Source organism: Paroedura picta, chromosome 8 (genome assembly GCF_049243985.1).
Source record: "Paroedura picta isolate Pp20150507F chromosome 8, Ppicta_v3.0, whole genome shotgun sequence".
Classification (NCBI taxonomy): Eukaryota; Metazoa; Chordata; class Lepidosauria; order Squamata; family Gekkonidae; genus Paroedura; species Paroedura picta.
Genome location: NC_135376.1, coordinates 58,492,823 through 58,514,526, shown reverse-complemented (window position 1 = coordinate 58,514,526; position 21,704 = coordinate 58,492,823). Strand labels below are relative to the sequence as shown.

Genomic DNA, 21,704 nt, shown 5'->3' with positions numbered 1-21,704 from the left:
TAGCTGGTTTGTTTTAAAAGGCATTTGTTATTATGTGTTTATTTTTAAGGGGAGGAGGGGTACCTGATTATACCTTTATAATGTCATTTCTGTAATTATAAGAGATTAAATTATAATAGATGAGGTCAATGCACATTGTGCTCCCCAGTCTACTCCTGCCATGTTTCCACAGCAAATCTCTGACCTTCCTGATTCCTGCATCCCCCCTGCCCTCCCCCTCTCTTAAATGGCACCACTACTGCCTTTTGGAATTGTTTGCTTTCCAGTCAAGTATTAATTTGTATTTTGGATACAAGAGTTCCGTACAGTTTACCAGGATCACACTTCTATTGTATATATAATCCCATACTTATTTTTTAAAAATATTTTAATAAAAAATAAGAAACCAGAAGGAACATGATGAAACCAAGCACAAACACACAATAGTATGCAAAATAGAGAAAATAGTTAAAAAGAAAGAAAGAAGCTAGAATGAAGACATCTGTTAAAATAATAATATGCACAATTAAGGGGAGAGGAAGAGAGAGACCAAATATCTGCAAAGTAAAAAAAATAAAGACTACCATTTGAGTATATGTTATTTCTAAAATACAAATTTGGAGAGGTTTGTTTTCTTCAACACAAAACAGAAATCAAACACTACAGGATAATTTTTTTAACAATACGATCCAAGCAAAAAAATATAAACAATGTGATTGACTTGAAAATTACTATGCAAGCATTTCAGCTGGTCAAATGGCAGCTTTTCCTTCTGGTCCTTGATAAAATGAATTTAATGGTGTGACAGTTTCCTGAATGACAGGACTGACTTGCCTATTTCCAGGGATTCGCTGCATGGCTAGGAGACTGTAGTCTCCGCTGCTTCTTACAGCTGTCCACATCCAGCGCGCCCACTGCATGGGGGACAAAATGTGCCATGAGGTGAAAGCCATTTCCTCCTAAGGAAGCACTCTGAAGTTGTCCAGATGCAGTAGATAAGATGCAGGGCTTCCCTCAGTTAACCAACTCAAAAGGGGAAACACAGGTCCTCCGAGATAACAAATGGCTGGATTCTTAAGGAAGGATTTCTCTTAAACACTGAAGTGCAGAGGGCTGGATTTGCATGCCCTACTACAATGGCTTAAATCTCTTTCTCTGTGCGAAGGCTGTGGTGAAAAGATCCCAGTGTTGCTCCTGACATCTCAAGTAGTTTGATGGCTGGATTCCCTTCAGTCGTCCTTGCAGAATGCCAATGAGGTTTAGTCTCCCTAGCTCTCTTGTCAGATAACATGCAGCTGTCTGGAACCTGCTATTCTCTTCAGAACTATTTGCCTGTCTCTGTACCTGTGCAAAGCCAAAGGATTTATTGTAAATACCATTCCGTTTCCCAGACCCCCCCCCCCCTCCGTTGGGCCAAGCTTGTTGTGAATTAAAGTTCCCTCCTGCCTGGAAAACAAAACAAAAGGTTTTGATCATAATGCTCCAGTCACCTATTATTTCTGCTTCCTAAAAACATGTTCGTTGTTTTCCAATTCAATCCATGTTTGTGTAGAATGCTAAGCCGTAGATCCCCACTTTTATTGTTGTTATTCCTTCTAAACTCTGCGCACTTCCCCTCCACTTCCTAATACTATAAGACTGAATCAGGCAAACAAAGTGCTTCTGCGGAAGAAGAAAAAAATAAAGGCACTAGACCAAACAAAGAATTATTGCAGGGGCATTCCAACCTTCTGAAATATCACAGGTGAAAACCATATAGTTTATTCTTTGACTGCATCCCTCCCCTCTATTCCTACTGACAAAGCAAAACTGTAGAGGGTTGACTTCAATAAGGACTGTATTCAAAATAAAAGGGCTTCCTCAACCCCTTCCAAAGAGTATATCCTTTATAAGCATGTGACAAGTACTATATTTACATGTCCTGAGAATTAACAGCCAATCCCATTTCTTGGCACAGGTTTCCATACAACATATATTAATGAACATCACAGATTTGTCTTATACACACATTACGGTGGTGGCGTGCATTACTGGGGATTTTCCCCGAAGCCCTGCCACCGCCAGCACAGGCGTTCGGGCCCATGCATAATAGGTGTTAGAATGCAATGTATGAAAGTGATAACAATGTTGATATTTACTTCTATGCTTGAATGTTGTGTTGACAGGTTATAGTTTTATACCAGTACTAGCATCAAAGCCTGTTCCTAAGAATGGGCCTTGAAAGGGCCCCCTCCCCTGGCCCCCAGCCAGGCAGCTTAAGGTGGCTTTGGTTTAATGGATTTTAATGGATTTTTAAAGTTTAATGAGTACTTCTAAAGGTCCAACAAAGGGAATGAACCAATAACATTATTCCCTGTTACTAAATCAATGCCTTGGTACTAACTCCAAAGTAAAAAAAGCAGAGCTTCCCAAAAGGAGGAATAAAATTATATGATCGTGCTCCCCCCCTATGACCTAGGAAAGTATGGTTGCCAGTTTTCTGATGCAATGCTTACACAGAAAACTCCAGTTTAGCCACGACACTGATTAATGAGGGCATCACAGGATGCTTTCCTACAGTGAAAAAGAACACTCATGTGTTTAAGTAACTTTATAAAGTAAACCTGCCATACATTTTGACTTGGCATCATGCTTATTCCCACATTGTTCAAGAAGAATTGCTCATTATTTTTTCACAAACAAATGCCAGGGTGGCAAAGCAGTGGCTTATAAGCAGTTGATAATATGGGTAACATGGAGTGTCATAGAAATTGCAGAGAAGAACAGGTTAGTATCCCATTTCAAACACCTACCAATGACATGGGTCAAACATGGGAAGCATTTATAGGTCTTTGCAATCTGCTTATGTTTTCATCAAAACATATTTTGGTTTTATACACAATCTTGGATATATTACTGCTCACCCATACTCCAGGTAATTTATTATGAAGTTAAATATCTCTGGTCCCACTTACTAGAAACGCTTCTGTCTAGATTTCTGGCTCATTCTTTAGTGTCTCCCATTAAAAGATCATAGGTAGTAGGATAAGAAAGACCTTCTTCTCCTGGAGGCACCACTGTCATAGTACACTATATTGAGCTAGACAGATGAATGAATATGACATGGGATAAGGAAACATCACATGTTCAGATTTCTCTGTTGTTCTTCTGTGGTGAGCTACTTTACTGAACCATCATATCTTCATCTGCAACACACAGCTATTCTTTGTCACAAGGGATTTTTGCCTGGTCCATCCCTTTCCAAGGCATCTTCACTGCACGCTCTGTCAAAGGAACACTGCAATAATTAGCAGTGACCTGTTGAAGATACTGATTTGCTGAAATATAAAGAACTCTGATTCATGTAGAGGCCAGACTATATGACCTATTTATAGGATAATTTGGGCCAATTAAGTTGGCAAGAAAACAAGACCATTGACAAGGGAAATCAGGATAGCTGCCTCGTTTTTTGTTTTTTGTTTTTAACTTCAGGAACTTTTCTTACAGAAAGGAAAACAGAACAATCAAGTAAATAAGAAATAAAACCATCTTAAAAATTATGACACTGCATCAACTCAGCATTAAATACCTGTTTAATACAATGATTAAGTATTTTAGAAGTTCTCATACTGATTTGTATGTAATCAGTAGCAATGCTAGAAGCACAGAATGCTCTGTTCTAATCACAGTTATTTGCTGTTAAGCATCTGGGTCAGGGGTGTTATCTCAAGCACAATAAAATTAATTAGATTCAGTTCTGTCAGAAGTACATCTGCATGAATGAAACTTTTTGCAGTGTTACCCAAGTGTTATAATCTCTTGTTTCATATACACAAAAACAGATTTTCCAAGTTATATGAATAATATACACTGGAATCCAATTGATGTCATTACATATAGATCTCTTTTACTCCAGTGTATATTCACACACAAGGCTGGGCATTAACACTTTCATAATACGTATTAAATATATGAAGGTTTTAACTGTAGAAATGCAACAAATAAATAAAACTGCCTTACACAACTAACTTAGCAGTACTGTCTACTTTGACTGACTAACAATGACTCTCAAAAATCTAAGTCAGGAACACTTCTACCTGTACTATCAAGACCCTTCCGTGATGAACAGGATATTAATTCTTTCAATTATGAATAATCAAAAATATGAAACAATAAAAAAATGAACAGGAGAACATTTCATTCTCCAGTGGTGCATATCTGATCATGCTTCAAGAAAAAAAATTCAAAGGGAGATTTCAGGGTAAATTGCTAAATTCAAATTATCAATTAGGGCTCAGTCCAAATTAAGGGTTCCTCTCACATTACATTAACTCTGCAAGTCTGGTGCACGTGTTATCTATTATTGCTCTTATGGAGGATAACAATGCTTGGATACATTTAAAATTGGCAAAAAAAAAAAAAGAAACAAGACAGTATTTCCAAATTACAAAACAACACAAGCTTCCTCTGTCCCAGCATGAAGTAATTTTATTTATTTACTAGCTTCAAAGCCCATTCCTAAGAATGGGCCCTGAAATGGTCCCCTCCCTTGGCCCCTGGCCAGGCAGCGTAAGGTGGCTTTTGGCTGCAGCTCACAGCCAAATCAAGTGGGGTGGGCAGGGGCTGCACAGCTCATTAGCAGGTCCGAGACAGAGCTGCTTAGCAGGCAGTCAGCAGGCTGGGAGGTCCTCGTCAGGCCAGGAGGCCCTTGTTAACAAGCCCTCCACCATGACCCTTTGCCCAGGGCCCTCTCCCCATACCTGCTGCTGGCTCCAGGCACTGAGGCATCTGAGAGCAAAGAGGCTAGAGTCCAGGGACAGAGGGCGGAAGATGCAGGGGCAGGGCCAATCAGGGCAAAGCTGACTGCCCTATTCCCACTTGGACAGCATGAAACGTCCCACCGCCTAGGCTGTTTCAGAAATATATACAGGAATAACAATGGATGATACCTACCTAGCTACCTACCCATCCTGCCTTACTTACATCAGTCTCCTTTCATCTATTTCATCTGCACACAAACTTGTGAGTCTGATTGGTCCAACATCATCCAGTATGCTTCCATGGCAGACTGGGGATTTGAACCTCGGTCTTCCAAATCCTACTCTGTTATACTAACCACCACCATATACTGGCCCTAAGATATTACTCCGTCACTCTAAAACATTACTGTGCCACTGACTCTCCTGTACATTAGAAGTCCGCACTCCTAACCACTACACCAAACTGGCTACACCAAATAGCATGCTTCTTGAAAAAGTAAGCAAGGACACTTAAAATAATAGCAAGTTTCTATTCTTTATGCTAACAAATGGAACTAGCTTTTTCACCTAATGCCAGATCTAAGGATAGATGAGCAAAAATACTTCCAGGGAATTCCTGGTTAGCAAAGAAAAGGGGTGACAGGCCCTTCACATGCAATATAGCCAATAGGGCACTGGCTCATCACAGAAAGCATTTTGGAATTGAAGACACATACAGTGAATTATGGGGTTTAATTGTGAAGTAGTTCACATATAATGCATCTACTTTGCATCCCTGTAGTGCAGTAAACTGTCTACAGTAGCAGCATGACAGAATAAGTCTATAATTTAAGCCTTTGTTTACTGGATTCCTTTGTCAAGCATGCAGCAAGAAAGGGAAGACAGTTGTAATGTTCCCAGTAGAATTCAAACCACATTCAAGCTGATCTTTTTTACAATTCCAGAGAGACAAAAATGATAAATGCCATTTTATATAGCTTTATCCCCGACCTTCAAATCCATTTGTTTTAAAAATTGCAACTCATAAATAAAAAAGTGGTTATCTGAACAGCTAACCATTGGCAAACTAATTTTTATCATTGGTTGCTGCTGGTTATAGGCATAAAAGGTAAAGGTAACGGTATCCCCTGTGCAAGCACCGAGTCATGTCTGACCCTTGGGGTGACGCCCTCTAGCGTTTTCTTGGCAGACTCAATACGGGGTGGTTTGCCAGTGCCTTCCCCAGTCATTACCGTTTACCACCCAGCAAGCTGGGTACTCATTTTACCGACCTCGGAAGGATGGAAGGCTGAGTCAACCTTGAGCCGGCTGCTGGGATTGAACTCCCAGCCTCATGGGCAAAGCTGTCAGACGGCTGCCTTACCACTCTGCGCCACAAGAGGCTCATGGTGATAGGCATAGATGAAGTTAAAACATGGCTAAATTGTATCATGGGAAGTAGAAAACTGTTGCCAGTTTGAAGATTAACCACACTGTGTTCCTTACTCTCCAGTATTTCAGCATTCTCCCTCACTTCATAATACAGGTTTAGAATCAGATGCAGACAACTAGCATACATTTGGCAATTAAATCCTGATAGCACCACAGTTTACAATTACCAAATTACTTGTTTTTATCCTTTACAGGGAAGAACAGAAGGGTTGACCTTAATCTAAGCTACATAACCTTAGGGGTCAGTAATATATCAGGTGCCATTTAAAAGCATTCGATTAAAATCATTCCCTTTCTTTCCACAGGGGGTAGTCTAGATACCTAGCTTTAACAGCCACCTTCAGCCAAAAGACAGTGAGGTACATACTTATCTCAAGAATCCATTTACCAAGTATGTCCCTTGGGGCATTTTTTTTAGTATTATCTATTAATGGACTGCCATCATACCCTTGTAGAGGACAAGATCATCTATCCTATGATTAAATCAGCCATTATAACAAGCCCATGCTGTGAGGAGACGAACAATGTCTAGACAATGGTGGCAGCAAAAAGGCAAAGAAAATGCCACAGCTTGATAGAAAAATTAAGTGTGTTCTATTATCATCAATGCGGGTATAAGTCCACCACACTAGATGAACTTACTGCTAAGATTCTCATATGTCTGACTTTCAAGACTCAATATTTTGTATATCTAGGAATTTTCAAGCCATGGAGGAAATAGTTTTCCAGGAAAAAAAAATATAACTATTGGGGAAAAATTGAACATTTTCTTATCAAACCTGAAATTATTTTACCACTTTAGCATTTATCATTTAACGCTTAGCTTCTGTTTGAGTAAAAAAAACTTGCCTCATAAAGCATTTAACTAATTTAAAAACAGAAAATATTTCAAAAGAGATTTTTAAAGTATTTATCCAATACTGGAAAAAAGTCCTTGGGAAGGGGAACCGAAACTAAACTCTCCCCCCCCCCCTTGGGTTTTCTGGTTCTTTAGGAAGTCTTCACATTTCTAGTCAAGAATCTTCTTTACCCATTGTTATTTGTTACAAGCGCCTAAACCAAGTAACCCAAGCTAGACTGATTTTGGCTGAATCTGCACGGAGCTTTTATTCCAATCTCAGGTCAATTCAGTCCCTGCCGTCTACATTGAATACGATATCCATTTTGATTTGGGGTGATTTTAATTTTTCAGCTGCAGCAAGCATGATTGATCCAGCGTGATCCTACCTTTCCCCCATGATATCTTGGAGTGGATATAACCCTCAATATTTGAAAGATCGGCATGAGTAAAGTTGCAGCTCTCTGCTTTTCCCGAACTAAGTTGCTGCCTCAAGCCTCCAACATTGTAGAAAAGCCCGATTGGCCAGGGCATCAGTTCAAACGCTTCCTCATTCCCAGGTTGCAAGGCTTCCCTTAAAGGGGAAGCCCTAACTTCTCTTGGCAGAAGCTCCAGAAGTCATCTAACTTCTCTTGGCAGAGATTTATTGTATTTATTCCCCCATGTATTTATTCTTGACTTTATTCCCCCTCCTCTGCTGTCTCCAATCTACCCCCCCCCCCCAGTTCAAGACAAGAAAGAGAATCCTGCTGCACTTGGCTCCCACCCCTCTTCTGAGCTTCTCTAATCATGTGCAGAATGCTTTTTGTTTCAATCGGGGGGGGGGGGGATAGAGGAAAACCCGAGTTCAAATCGATCTGAATTCAGCAGGATCCATAACAGAATAAACAAAGTAAGTACAGAATCAGCCCTTGTCAGATCTTAGGAGCCAAGCAGGCTGAACACTGGCTAGTATTTGGATGTGAGACCTCCAAGAAATACCACAGTCATGATGCAGAGGCAGGCAATGGTGAGTCATCTCTGAACATCTGTTGCTTTGAAAACCCCATCCTAAGTCATTGTCTTGATGGCAAAAAACAACCATTTATTACAAATTGGCATATTTATTTATTTACATAACACCTTGGTTACAAGCAGCATTGTGTGACCTGATACATTTCTGTTCTTGGTTGTCAAAATTACATATTTGGCCTTAAATCTGTCCAATATAGAGGCTCATGTATGAGTACCTTTAATAGCAGATCTTAAGAACAATTTAATCCCACTGGTAGAAAGGCAATTTAGATATTTCATGTTTGGAAATGATGATCCGTTTGTAAAAAGCAATTTGTGTTTATAACAAAGATGGCAGAGTTTTATGGGATTTTAAAAAATGGATCAACATAATGAAGATGGCCCTGGATGACCAACCCTCTGATAAGTAGTGTACTTCGATCACAAACAGGCAGTAAGACTCTTTATAGTAGGGATGGTCAAACTGTGGCTCTCCAGATATCCATGGGCTACAACGCCATGTGCTGGTAGGGGCTCATGGGAATTATAGTCTGTGGCTATCTACAGAACTACAATTTGGCCACCCCTGGTTTATAGCATCTTTCTTATCAGTTTAAATGACAAAATGCAGTTGTGGGTGATTTTTCAGGAATCACAAAGAAACTAAACGATGCAGCATTTCCCCTTCTGTTTCCTTGTTCCTATGGTCAGATCAAAACAGTACTCAAACCTGCATCAGGAAGAAACCTGGGATTAAATGTACACAGCTCCTTTTCCCGCAGCCTTGTATTACACTTTGATTAATCCTGAAGATCTATAACTCTGTCATTTATATTTAGAATCACTAACCAAAAGTAGAAAAGCCCTCTCATCTATGTCCTACATTTTGAGAATGTTAATTGCAAGTATGCTACATAATTACTTGTGCTATAACCCACATAAACATTTTGCTCCATCTTTTGTAGTCAAGTAATCAGCCAACAGTAAGTCATGCTTTTGAATGGTCCTTTCTCCCTCCCTATAGTAATAGGCAATACTCTTCTATTTGTCAGCAAGTTATAAGACATTTCTGATCCCAAATCAGAAATCTTCCAAATCAGTTTCTAACTTTTTCTTTGACTTTCTGAAACCATGTAGCAGGATGTTTTCCCCTCCTGCAATAACCATACCAATCTTCCCTTCTCCGAATGTCAGGTGTTTACACTGTTTGGATTTTCCATTTTTTAATTATATAATTCCTTTAACCCACTTCCTAGTTTTGTACTTTCATCTAGTTTTGTCATTTCTTTCTTCTGAATTTGTAAGCCTCGGCTTAACCCTCTGGCTCTGTCCAAAACATCATGCCTACAGAACTATGAACTTTATACATCCCTACGAACTTTACATATTATGCCCCTGGATTAATTCAAATTGAACTCTGCATTAAATCCTACAAACAGTTTTAACTTAAAAAATATATTTGAAAACCTTACAAGTACATTTATGATATAAAGCTGGATTATTGTTCTATATTTATTTATCCAACATTCGTGTATATTGTACTAGAAGTACCGAAGTACTCAATTGTCTCACCATTCTGATGAATGTGTATACATGTCTTCCATGTACTTCTCAAATACTCCAGTGGATATGCCTTGGTCTTGTAATGCTGCAGTAAATTAAGTTTCTGGGAACAAAGCTATTTTGATAACTTATTTTTTTTAACAGCTACAGTCTAATGACTGTATATTTGCTGCAGAGACCAAAAGGAAATCCTGTTTAAAACTGTGTGTCTTAAGGAACTTTAGCGCAGAAGAGTGTAGCTTTTATCTGTTCTTACAAATGCCTGCAAAACCAAATTATCTTTTGCCATGGAAGCAGTCATGCAATTTGTTTATTAGAGATAAGCAAGAAGTATGTAAGAAGTCTCTTTCCTGCCTGGCTGTTAATTCCTCACACCTGCGCTTCCCCCCCCCCTGCAGTAAGAAATAGATTAATGTCATGTGACTGTTGTACAGCTTACACTAAAAGCAAAGCTGCAAGGTTTGCAGTTTTCCATTCTGGAAAATGGTACCCTGTCTCCTATAAATCAAATTTTACTGAGGTAGGAAGAGAAGACCTATTTTAGTGCAAAGCAATTACACTAGAAATAGCATGGCCTTTCTTCAGCTCAGCAAAGCAAAACAGGCATTGGTCTCTAGAGAAGTATTCCAATACTCTTTAAGCATAAATATATATTTATAATACTTGGGGAAAACAGAGCTTCGGGGGGGAGGGGGGAGATCAACCCCTTTAATGAAGCAAATTCTTGGCCATCCATAAATGACAGATCCTGAGAATATCAAGGTTTCAAACTGGTAAACTGAAGGACATAAGTAGGCTACAATGCTGCTTAACATTCTTTGGAAATAGAGCTATTTTTAAAAGCACATTTTACATCTAAATCCCCCAGCCTATTCACTGAAATGCAGCCCTGAATTTAGTTGTGTTAGAATAGTCAACTTCAGGTCCTGAATGGACTTCTGCTACCTTCATTGTTGTATCCAAGTCACTAAGTGTGCCTTTGGCTACCATAGTTCTACCATGGGAGAAGCAGCACTGCACAATCAAGAACTATCAGCATCCCCAAGAATTGGGGCCCTGAGGCACTGATGGAGGGGGGGAATGGGAGATTAAGGAAGGGTTTTTTTTTTCTTGTTGCCAGAGCAAGTTATTAGTTTTTATGGGGTTTTAGTCTATTGTAACCTGCTGCAAGTTGTTTCTGAAAGCGGCAGGTAAGAAATCTAATTAATAATAGCAGTAATAATAAGAATAATCAATGTCACCACCTATAGAAATGTTTAATAATATGGACTCCTTTCAATGTCTGACAATGATAAGGGACATCATTATTATGTCCTAACAATAATAATGGTTGGGCTGGACTGGAGGTAGGTCATCCCCAACATATGCAGCTAATAGCAACAAACCAGACTATTTGCTTAGCATGCAGGGTCATTTTTCCACCCAACCGATTGAGACCATTTCCAGAGAGGCTGGCAGTACTGCTGGGAAAATTATTGGGTGGTATTTTTTAAATTAAGACTCAGCCTTCTTACTGCTGGGAGACAGTGATGTGGGAGAAGATAATGGTCATGCCTTAGCCATACAATCATCAGTCAAATACAAGGCAATTCCGGCAGCAACATTTGCTTCCAGTATGTTTAACAAACTATGTCCCTTGCCTTCCCTACAGTAACTCTTCAGTAACTCTTCAGTTTGCCTGTACCAACATCTTCACTGAGAGGCTGAGTTTTTTTGTTTTTGTTTAAGAATTTGGACTAAAATGGCTGCCCAAAACAAAACTATGTCATCCTGACAAACGTTGTAGAGGCAAGATGGCAGGTGGGTGATAGAGAACAATGAGATTATTTGATTATTATTATTAATAATATTAAACATTTTTCTCCAGCCCAGCTCAATTCCAGGTTGAAGACTTACTGAAAGGAAAAACAGATTTAAAACTTCACAAAATTAAGTGCAGTCTTTCTTTCCACTGACCCACTCTTGTAAATGCCCCAACCCTGCATTAGTGTACAAGAGAAACACAAGGTGGGGAAAACCTTGTTTCCCACACAATGTCTGGTTCTACCCCCAAAGTGGAAGGTAACACTTGGGAGGGTAACACTTCTGGGGTTGGTTCCAGGGAAAGGTAGGATTTGGGGGAGGGAGTTCAGCAGGGATGTAATGCCATACAATCCAGCCTCTAAAGGTCCAACTTTCTCCAGGGCAACTCATCTCCAATAGTCTGGACATCAGAACAACTATGGCCACCACTAGTACATTTATTGCATTTGGGGTTCAGTTAGAAGTTGGTCTTACTAGACAAAGGCAATCTATGCCCACATTTATGACCTAATGAACTATCAGAAACAATAAGCTCAATCTACCAATGCAGGGATGATATTTCGATTTTATATGAGTAATAAAATCTTGGGTTCTATGAGAAAGCAAATTTTTAATGTGTATTCAGAAACGTCTTCTCAGCCTTGTGATACAGAACATTTGAGAAACAAATTCCTTCAGGGCATTTTTCATCAGTCCCACTATTTGTTTATTTTTAATTTAAATTGTTATTGTTGTTGTTAGTTGCAAAGTCGTGTCTGACCCATTGCGACCCCATGGACAATGATCCTCCAGCCCTTCCTGTCCTCTACCATTCCCCGGAGTCCATTAATTTAAATACCAAGTATTAATGTTTTCCCCCATGTTCTTGGCAGAATATTTGTTCAGTGGTGAAAATATTTTATGCCACTCAATTTTGGTGCCATCATTCCCACTGATAATTACCTTAGCCCTGGTGACAGTCCTGAACGTAGAACCCAGATAGTATATATAAAGAGAACCCAGCAAGAACTGCTTTTTCTTGCAAGCAAATAGGCTGCTAAACATGGTGCTGATCTGATGCTAGATTATAATTTACGCAAACCGTAGTTAATAAAAACCATTTCAAATCTCTTCACATTATATGATAAAGTTCTAGGCCTAAAAGAAGAACAACCAAAGAGTCTACATTATCAAGCTCCTAATTCTCCTTTGTCTGGATATGCTTTTGTCAATAAAACACATGAAGATAATTTCATCATTTCATCTCACTGGCAGCATGACAAGAGCAGCAACAATGGGCCACTTAATAATCTCCTCTCTAAAATACGCAGCACATCTGTAGAAGTCTCTTAAGAGATGGAAGGAAATAACCAAACTATATTTAGAATATACACACCAATGTCCAAGGCAAAAAAATACACATCGTGGAAGATTAAAACTTGCTTAACTACTTGTTCACCATATCTTTCCCATTAAGTGTCTTACTTCACAACATCCTTCGATTAAAGGTATGGTGAATTAGAAATATTTTTGGTTTTTGGAACTATTAACTTGAGTTCTGACACAATTTGTCTCCTAGGATCTGTAACAAACTGCCCCATTGCTATTTCAAAAGGAGTTTTTTCCACTGGGCTAGGGAGAAGGGAGGAGGGGCTGCTGCCGCTGTTCACCTTCCCTTTCACATGTTAATTGACCCGGCCAGGAAGCAGGTACCTGAAATGCAAGGAGCGAGAGCTTCTTCTTCCCAGAATTCCTAGGTGACGGGCTTCCTGTGGCAGACAGGACAGGAAAAGTATATAGGATTGTGATCAGAGAGGTTTTTGGTGGTCTTTTGGCTTGGGGTCATCAGGGGAGGAGCCTACTCTTGGGAGAAGAGGTGAGCAGCCATCTTGGACATGTGAGCAATGCAATGAGACTCTGGAACCTCTTTAAGCAAAGGTGCCTGCACTGTATTTAACATCAGATATGGTATGTTTAGCAGAGAGACAGAAGGACTGCGTTTCATCCAGTTTCTTTTGGTCTTTTTTGCTTAATTCTGTGCTGTGCTAAAGATCTGCTTTTTAAACCTTTTTCTTTTAATAAATCTTTTATAAACTGGAAATGAACCATGGTTCTCTAATCCACGTTATGCTCCCCCACCTTGGAAACGTTTGCAGAAGTGCAAACAGAAGACCAGTACCTCATCCCCCAAAGTGCTCAGACGGTGGGGCTGTGGGAGACCACAGAGGCAAGGCCACACAAGTGCGGAAGGGGCAGTTAGGGGTCCTGGCTTCCCCAGCAGCGGCCCTTTACATTAGCCAGGTGGCGGCGGCAGTGATTACCCAGGGAGTTGTGTTTACCTGAAACCTTTGTAGCCTTCTGTGCAGGCATACATGGGAACTGCATGATTACAAGCCAGCCCACGGAAAAGAGCTTCCAAATTGTTCTGAAGAAGCTTCTAGGTTTGGGTGTGTTCCCCTAACCTATGGCTATGGAGGTTTTTTTTCTCACCCTAAAGGTCATGTGACAGAAGAGGGGTGAGCACTTCCTTCCATTCCCCTAATCTCCATGAGAAGGTCTTTGCAAGTTTGGCAACCTATACCAAGGAAAGGAGGGAGGGATGTGTGCCTGCACAGAAGGCTACTCTATGAACAACTATTAGAAGTGAAACCCCATTTTTATCTTCATGGCTTCTGTGCATTCCCACATGGGGGAACAGCATAATTCATGTACCTGAGGGGAAGGGTGTGAACTGATCAACAGAAAGTCACTTGTTACACAGCTTTTCCCACTGCAGTTTCACATCTGGAGTCCACATTCATCGAGCAGTGTTTGATGAACATAGAGAGAGTTGACCAAGTTACGGCCTTGCAAATTTCTTCCACTGCGAGTCTGGCACAGAATGCTGCTGAAGGCATCTGAGCCTTCATTGAGTGAGCTTTCAGGAATACTGGGCAGTATACCTTAGTTTCATCATATGTTCTTTGTATTGCAAAAACCATCCAGTGGGAGAGTGACTGTGCTGATGCAGTTCTCACATTATTTGACCCTTTGAAACATACAAATAAATGTCTACCCATCTTAAATTTTTGTATCCTTTAAAAAAAGTACTATTTGTAAATCTATTGTATGCATGGATTTTTTCAGCCATGACATCTTGTTGTGGGTTTGTGACAGGCAGTTATAACTTGTTTAACCTTGTGTGAATGTTTTTCAAAACTATTGATGAAATCCAAGACTAACAAAATGTTGTCATCATTATGCTTACTTTGTCTTCAAGAACAACTGAAAGGTTTTTTTTTAAGCTACAACGATCAACATTTATTTTGCTACCACTTATTGAAGCTCTGATGGTAAATAGCCACAGATATGCTATTTTTATATAATCAGTTTTAAAGAGCTGCTTAACTGGGTAAGAAGAAAAATTATTGCACACAAAAAAGTGGAAACAGATATATTCCACTTGGGGCTATTTATTTCTCCCACCAGCCTGTATCATTTGTTGTCACAGCTCCCACTTTGTGCAATGGCTTGCCTTAGGAAGTAACTGAAAGCTTCCATGCTTTTGTTGTTCTGCCAACTGTATAAAACAGGAAGGCATTGTATAAAAGGAATAAAGCTGCAGTACAATGGAAAGGCAAGCAGTTGTATAAAGGGAATAGGACTATAGAGAGCCAGTTTGGTGTAGTGGTTAGGGGTGCAGACTTCTAATCTGGCATGCCGGGTTCCATTCTGCACTCTCCCACATGCAGCCAGCTGGGTGACCTTGGGCTCATCACGGCACTGATAAAACTGTTCTGACTGGGCAGTGATATCAGGGCTCTCGCAGCCTCACCCACCTCACAGGGTCTGTTGTGGGAAGAGGAAAGGGAAGGCAACTGTAAACTGCTTTGAGCCTCCTTCAGGTAGAGAAAAGTGGCATATAAGAACCAACTCTTCTTCTTCTTCTAGTCCATTATAGTTTATTATTATATTGCTCTTGCAGCATCACACTGAAACTTTTTTGCATTGTTTCTATTTTTCTGTGATCTTAGCCCTATTGCATTGCTTGCTGGGTGACTCATACTGTTATTGCATTATTTTACACTGTATAATCCACCATGAGTTTCAGCAAGAAAGGAATGCTATGTAATTAAATAAAAACATTCCCCCTAGCATTATATTCTATGTACAGATGAATGGGGTGCTATGTCAGTAGATGATATGGGATGTATGTCGCACAAAATGGTTAAAATGCAGGAGAAAAGACATAACAGTATACAAAGATCGTCCACATTGAAGGTTTTTTTGGTCCTGCCCAAGCCGTGGACAATGAAGGGGCAGTTGCCCAAGCAGCATATCTTCCTGGAATGCAATGGAAGCTGCATGGCATCTTACACAGGCAATCTGAGTGCTATCGGTGTCCAGGAAGCTGCCACAGCACTTATATTGCCTGCTGAGGCCTTTGGCAATGATCCCACCATGAAGATGCTGTGGGCCCTGAAGATGCACTGACATGCTGAAGTTGATGGTAACCTCATTTCTGTAGTTGATTCCTGAAACTTACAAGCGGATTACCAGATTTATGCAGAATATAGGAAGAACCTTAAAGACCTTAATATTGATGTCCTTGATCTTGCGGATCTTATTTCTGAACCTGCAAAAGGGAAATGGAGCCCCTTCTGCTTACAGTTTTATGGGGTACAGGAAAACTTTAACCATGGCACTCTCCTATGGCTGGACTGCAGCAAAGGTTACAAGCAAGAGAACCCTTTATTAGCCACCAGGATCCAGTTCTTCCCCATCATAATAGCCATAACCAAACCAAACAGTGGGTTAGCCAAACAAAGTTGTTTACAACTGGGCTAGTTTAGAATCACAGAATCATAGAGTTGGAAGGAACCTCCTGGGTCATCTAGTACAACCCCCTGCACTATGCAGGACACTCAACAACCCTATTGCTCATCCACTGTAACCTGCCACCCCCTTGAACCTACACAGAATCAGCCTCTCTGTCAGATAGCTTTCCAGTCTCCGTTTAAAAATTTCCAAAGATGGAAAACCCACCACCTCCCAAGGAAGCCTGTTCCAATCTGCTCTAACTGTCAGGAACTTCTTCCGGATGTTTAGACAGAATTTCTTTTGAATTAATTTCATCCTATTGGATCCTGTCTGTCCCTCCGAGGCAAGAGAGAACAACTCTGCTCCATCCTCTATATGGCACTCTTTTAAATACTTGAAGAAGGTTATGAGATCCTCTCTCAGTCGTCTCCTCTCCAGGCTTAACAGACCAAGCTCCCCCAACCTTTCCTCATACGTCTTGGTCTCCAAACCATCTTTGTTGCCTCCTCTAGAAATGCTCCAGTTTGTCTACATCTCTCTTCAACTCTGGTACCCCAAAAGCTTCCATCCCATTCCAGGCAGATATGCTGCTTTTGATTTTGGCCCTGGTATCTGTTGGGATTTTGGCCCTGGTATCTGTTGGGAGGATCTCAGCCAGAAATACACATCTTGTTTGGGAGTCAGAGAATGCAGCTGGGATTGTTTGGCAGGCATAATACTTTATGAGGCAGCCAATTGGAATCTGACAGAATCTATCACCAAGTGTTTTCAGATAACCTATAAACCCAGTTGCTTACTGGATTGGGAGAAAGGGTGATGTGGCCTGGAACATCTAGCCAAACCTTAATAAAACGAGCACTACTGCTCTGGATGCTGAAAGGCCTAATTCATTCATCATGGATTCTGCTGGTAAAGGGAGGTAAGATCAGAATGACTGTGTGTGTCTTACACAAGAAACCTCCTTGGTCAATATTTTCAAACAAGGGGTTATTTTTGCCTGATTGCTAGGCTTATAAATTAAGATGAGTAATGTAAACCTTCGTTCACATTTCTTATACACTATGCAACAACAGTTGCATACCAGAGAAAGATTCAGGGATTATGTGGTGTCAGTATTCCATTTCAAAATCAAATGACGTAGGTTATCATTAGCTATGCATTATTCTGTAGAAAGAAACTTCCATACATCACATCAGTCCCACAGCTATTCAGAATGCTTTCAGTGATGCTGTCACAGCTTAATAGATAGTGTCACACCATCTAGGTTTTATGGCCTTGTCTTTAAGGTGAACTGCATACTAGTACCCACCATTCACTCTTAACTGTGAAAAGATTCTTGTTGAGCAGAAGAGGGAGGACAAAAAGGCAACTACTCTGATGGACTTCTAGATTTACATGACAAAGAAGACACTGCACACACTAAAATGAAAGTTAAATTGATTTAAGATTGTCCTATACTCCAGGCTTCTTCGATTAAAATCACTGGAAACAATGCATCTTGAAATACAGTAATTGCTAAACCTGTTAATTAAACCAAGAAGAAAAGGCCATTCTACGAAATCCAATAAAGATCACTTTCTAGTATATTCACTTAATATACGAGAAAGTGTGTAATTTATTAGAAAGGGTGTAAAAGGAAGCAGTGATTGGGCCTAACAAACTGATAAGGCCATATACACAAGTATCATATTCCAGCCTAAAGATGACAAATCATTTTAAAATCCTTAGGAACAAGCCCAGTTCAATGCTTGTAAAGAACAGTTTATTTTCACCCCTCAGCTGTGAAGGAATTAAGGCATCATAATGAAGGACAATTAGGATTTTTTTTTTAAGGCAACCTTTTATAAAACACATAATTTAGACAAGGGACATGCGAACTGGGGGAAACGTCTGTATGGGGCAGGGAGAAAAGCTCTGGAAAACAATGAAAACATGCTGTGCATTTCAAATAGAATCAGAGGCATTTTTCATTGAAAACGGTGATAGGTTTGATTGATTATGTCTCTAGAGCATATAGGAAATAAACAAATGGTACAGAGAGCTACCGCGCTGCATGATACAAAGGGATGTCTTCTCTAACTCAAATTCCTACGTGCTACAGAACTATTTTAAAAAATGAATCAGTGTTGAAAACTGATGACATCTTCACTATGCCCGGAGCAGACCACAATGAACATTACACAAAGACTGTGTCACATAACTGGGTCTCTTTCAGTGAAGCCCACAGCTACCTCGTGGCGGTTCCAATCCTGCCTTTACAGGGCTAAAAAGGAGTAAAGAGATCCCACACTTACATTGCCTCTGATGGTTCCCGAATCAGGCTACTTGTCTGTGCCTGCTGCAGAGACTGCGACCCTCCCATCCTCAGAGTGCCCTTGTACGGGAGCTAGCTGCAATCCGGGCCAGCTTCCTTGTTAATTCCACCAGCGAGAAACCTGGAGCGATCGGACTGTGGAAGCTGCAATACTGCAGTGCAGATGAAAACAGCTGCTTGCATCAGTGGCAGCAACAACCAAGACACTTTCACAGCGGCTTTCCTTCTCTGAACTGTTGCCAGGTTCCTGTCTCGGCTTCCCTTTTGCTTCCCCCTTATCCGAATGAAAATGGATTTCAAACAAATAAATGCTCCAACTATTGTGTCAGACCGAGTAACAGCCAGCAGCATTGAGACGAGGCACTAGGCAAGTGCGTTTATGACAAGAGCTATTGGCTACCACCAAGTGGCTATGGAAAAAAGAAAAGAAAATTAAGACCCTCCCTTTAAGCACACATTGTCAGCTACTGTGGATCCCTAAGGACCTCCAGGCAGGACCATTATATTATGTTGACTCAGCTGATTTGAAATGCAAATAGGTTTGCTTCTCATGTCCTGAATGTGCTCTTTATTTTGACAGGAAGCACGGCATATATTTTAGAATAATAAACTATAGCAAAGATTAATATGGAGGGTTTTTATACGCTTGTTTCCCTCCTCCCTCCTTTTCGAACAAAAGAGTTCATCCCTTTTTCTGAAATGGAACCTTCCATCAGGAAAGTAGGGAGAATGTCATGCATAGCCAAGGTAAACAAGGCAATGTGTGAGGATACTGGGGAGCAGTGTGGTACAAAAAGATTATTGTATTGTAAGAGGCAAGATGAGAGGGTCAAGGAGGAGGAGGTAGTGTGAATTTAGCAAGCCTGCCAGGCAATGCATCAGCTAGACAGACAGAATTCAAGAAGATGTGAGGATTTTAAGAAAACAGATGCATCACAGAACACATGGAGAGGCAAATTCTTTGGTTTCTGTTCTTAAGCTTCTGCAATACCAGCTTGTAAAAATCTGCCTGCTAGCCGGGAATGGTAGGCACCAGCAGGTTCTTGCTCAGTATTACCATATTTGGGTGGCAAAGAGAGGTTCTACAAATAAATGAGGCATTCAGTTATCCAAGAGGAACAAATACGTACTTGAGAATTGTAGCAGCAAAAATCACACATAGAGACAGGTGTCATTTAGATGCAACAGAAAGCCTGAATAAACCTTAGGTAGGTTTAGGCTCAAACATTCTCTTCCTCCTTTTGCCATGGCTTGATTATTACAAGCAAGTACCTTTGTGGTGTTCTGACCTGGATGGCCGAGGCTAGGTCAATCTCATTAGATCTTAGAAGCTAAGCAGGGTCCACCCCTGGATAGAATTTGGATGGGAGATCTCCAAGGAATACCAGGGTTGTGACACGGAGGCAAGCAAAGGAAAACTACCACTGAACATCTCTTGCCTTGAAAACCTTATGGGGTCACAATACGTTAACAGCACTTTCCAGCAGCAGATGCTTGGAATAATTACAATGAATCTGAGGAGGGCAAAATAGTAGGCACACTGAGTAACATTTTTATATTGTTCTAAGTTTAGAAGCACATCTTGGAAAACAGTCACTTCATTTAGAAACCACTCCAAATAATGGTTAAGCTTCCTGAATTGGCAAAACATGATTTTAAATCAATCAGCAAACCAGAATCTGAAACCAGGCAAGTTTGCAAACCATGCTGTGACAGACCGTCTAGGTTCGGTCTCCCCCAAAGAGCAGCCAGTGAGAGCAGATGAGAGACTTGGGAAAATGAAGTTGAAAAATGATGGCTAGAGGTTAGCACCAGACAAATGGACAGCTTTAAGTGCTGGGATACAAAGTGGGTTTATGACTGAGAGGAACTGTATAGAAGAGCTGTTTGGAACAGGTTGAAAATAGTAAATTTGCAACTGAAGCCTACCAGTGCTAGGTATAGGACTTCGGCTCAAAAGTTCAATGGAAGTGAAATGTTTTTTCTTGACCTTAACTTTCCTCAATGTTTTGTTCCTATAAATACAATAACAAATATAAATAAAAATATTTTGTTCTGATTAACCCTGTGGGCTGTATGTCCAACAGAAACAAACACACAATTGAATATCTCAGTCTACATACATATATTATGGGATATGACAATGGTGGCGTGAGAAATTGGAAAAGGGGGCCCCAACCCCAATAGCTCCATATAAGTGAGGGCTGATTATTTGAGTGGGCCAGTCGACCCTGTCTGTGTAGATCTCTGGGAGGACCTGAACTGTGAGATGGTTTACCTTGTTGTTCTATAAATGATGTTACCTGTATCATTTTCTTGTTTCATGTTTCAAAGCCCTGAGCCTTTGGGGAGGGTGGTAAGTAAGTAAGTAAGTAAGTAAGTAAGTAAGTAAGTAAGTAAGTAAGTAAGTAAGTAAGTAAGTAAGTAAGTAAGTAAATAATCATAAACTGCACGTATTCAATCAGGAGAAGCCACTGATCACAGTCTTTAAAACACTCACATCTTCATATAACCAGATATGTCATATTTGCTGTTTCCCTCTCAAGCTTCACCCATGATTATGGTGGGCATGCCCCACATACAGAATTCATATACATACTGCCTTGCTGTACTCTCTTAAATTCTGCTGATATCACTTCTCATACTTCTCTTGAATCAACCATCTGAGTGTAGGCTGGAACCCACGAGTATAGCCCAGTAGGACAGAGTAAAATTTAAAGACAATCTGGTTATGGGATCAAAGGAAACAGCCTGGTAATTTTGGGGCAAATTCAAGAGTTTGATGAATCAACAATCTTTGCATGAGCAGTATATAGCTGAGTTAAAATATTACCCAAGAAAGAAAATGTTATTTTATCCTTGTTCTTCTATGCTGTCATAATGATTACAATTCTATAATCTTTTCATTTCAGGATCAGATTTACTACTGGCATAATTACTTTGCCTTTCACTTGCTATTCTATTTATAATTATGGGAATCTTTTGTTCTGGTGTTATTCATGAGACACATTCATCCCAACTGCAAGCACAGCTGTGAACTCTCTTTTCAACTACATGTAGCCCACATACACAAACTGCAAAAATACTGTTAACAATTGGATAACTGAAATATGAGGAACAGCTCATACAAAACAAAATACACTTGAGCATATGTAACATTTATTTGCACTGATATGACTGCTTACTAGCAGAAACCTAAAAGAAAAATGCAGGAAATATCCACCTCTTGCCATTCCTGTAAACTAATGGGTGTTGGGGAAATATC

At 40.2% G+C, this 21,704-nt stretch overlaps 1 protein-coding gene across 14 annotated transcripts in view; it reads right to left on the bottom strand.

Annotated features, from left to right (window-relative positions):
- TACC2 (transforming acidic coiled-coil containing protein 2) overlaps positions 1 to 21,704 on the bottom strand; it is a 171,086-nt gene that overhangs the window by 65,409 nt on the left and 83,973 nt on the right. The window lies entirely within an intron of this gene.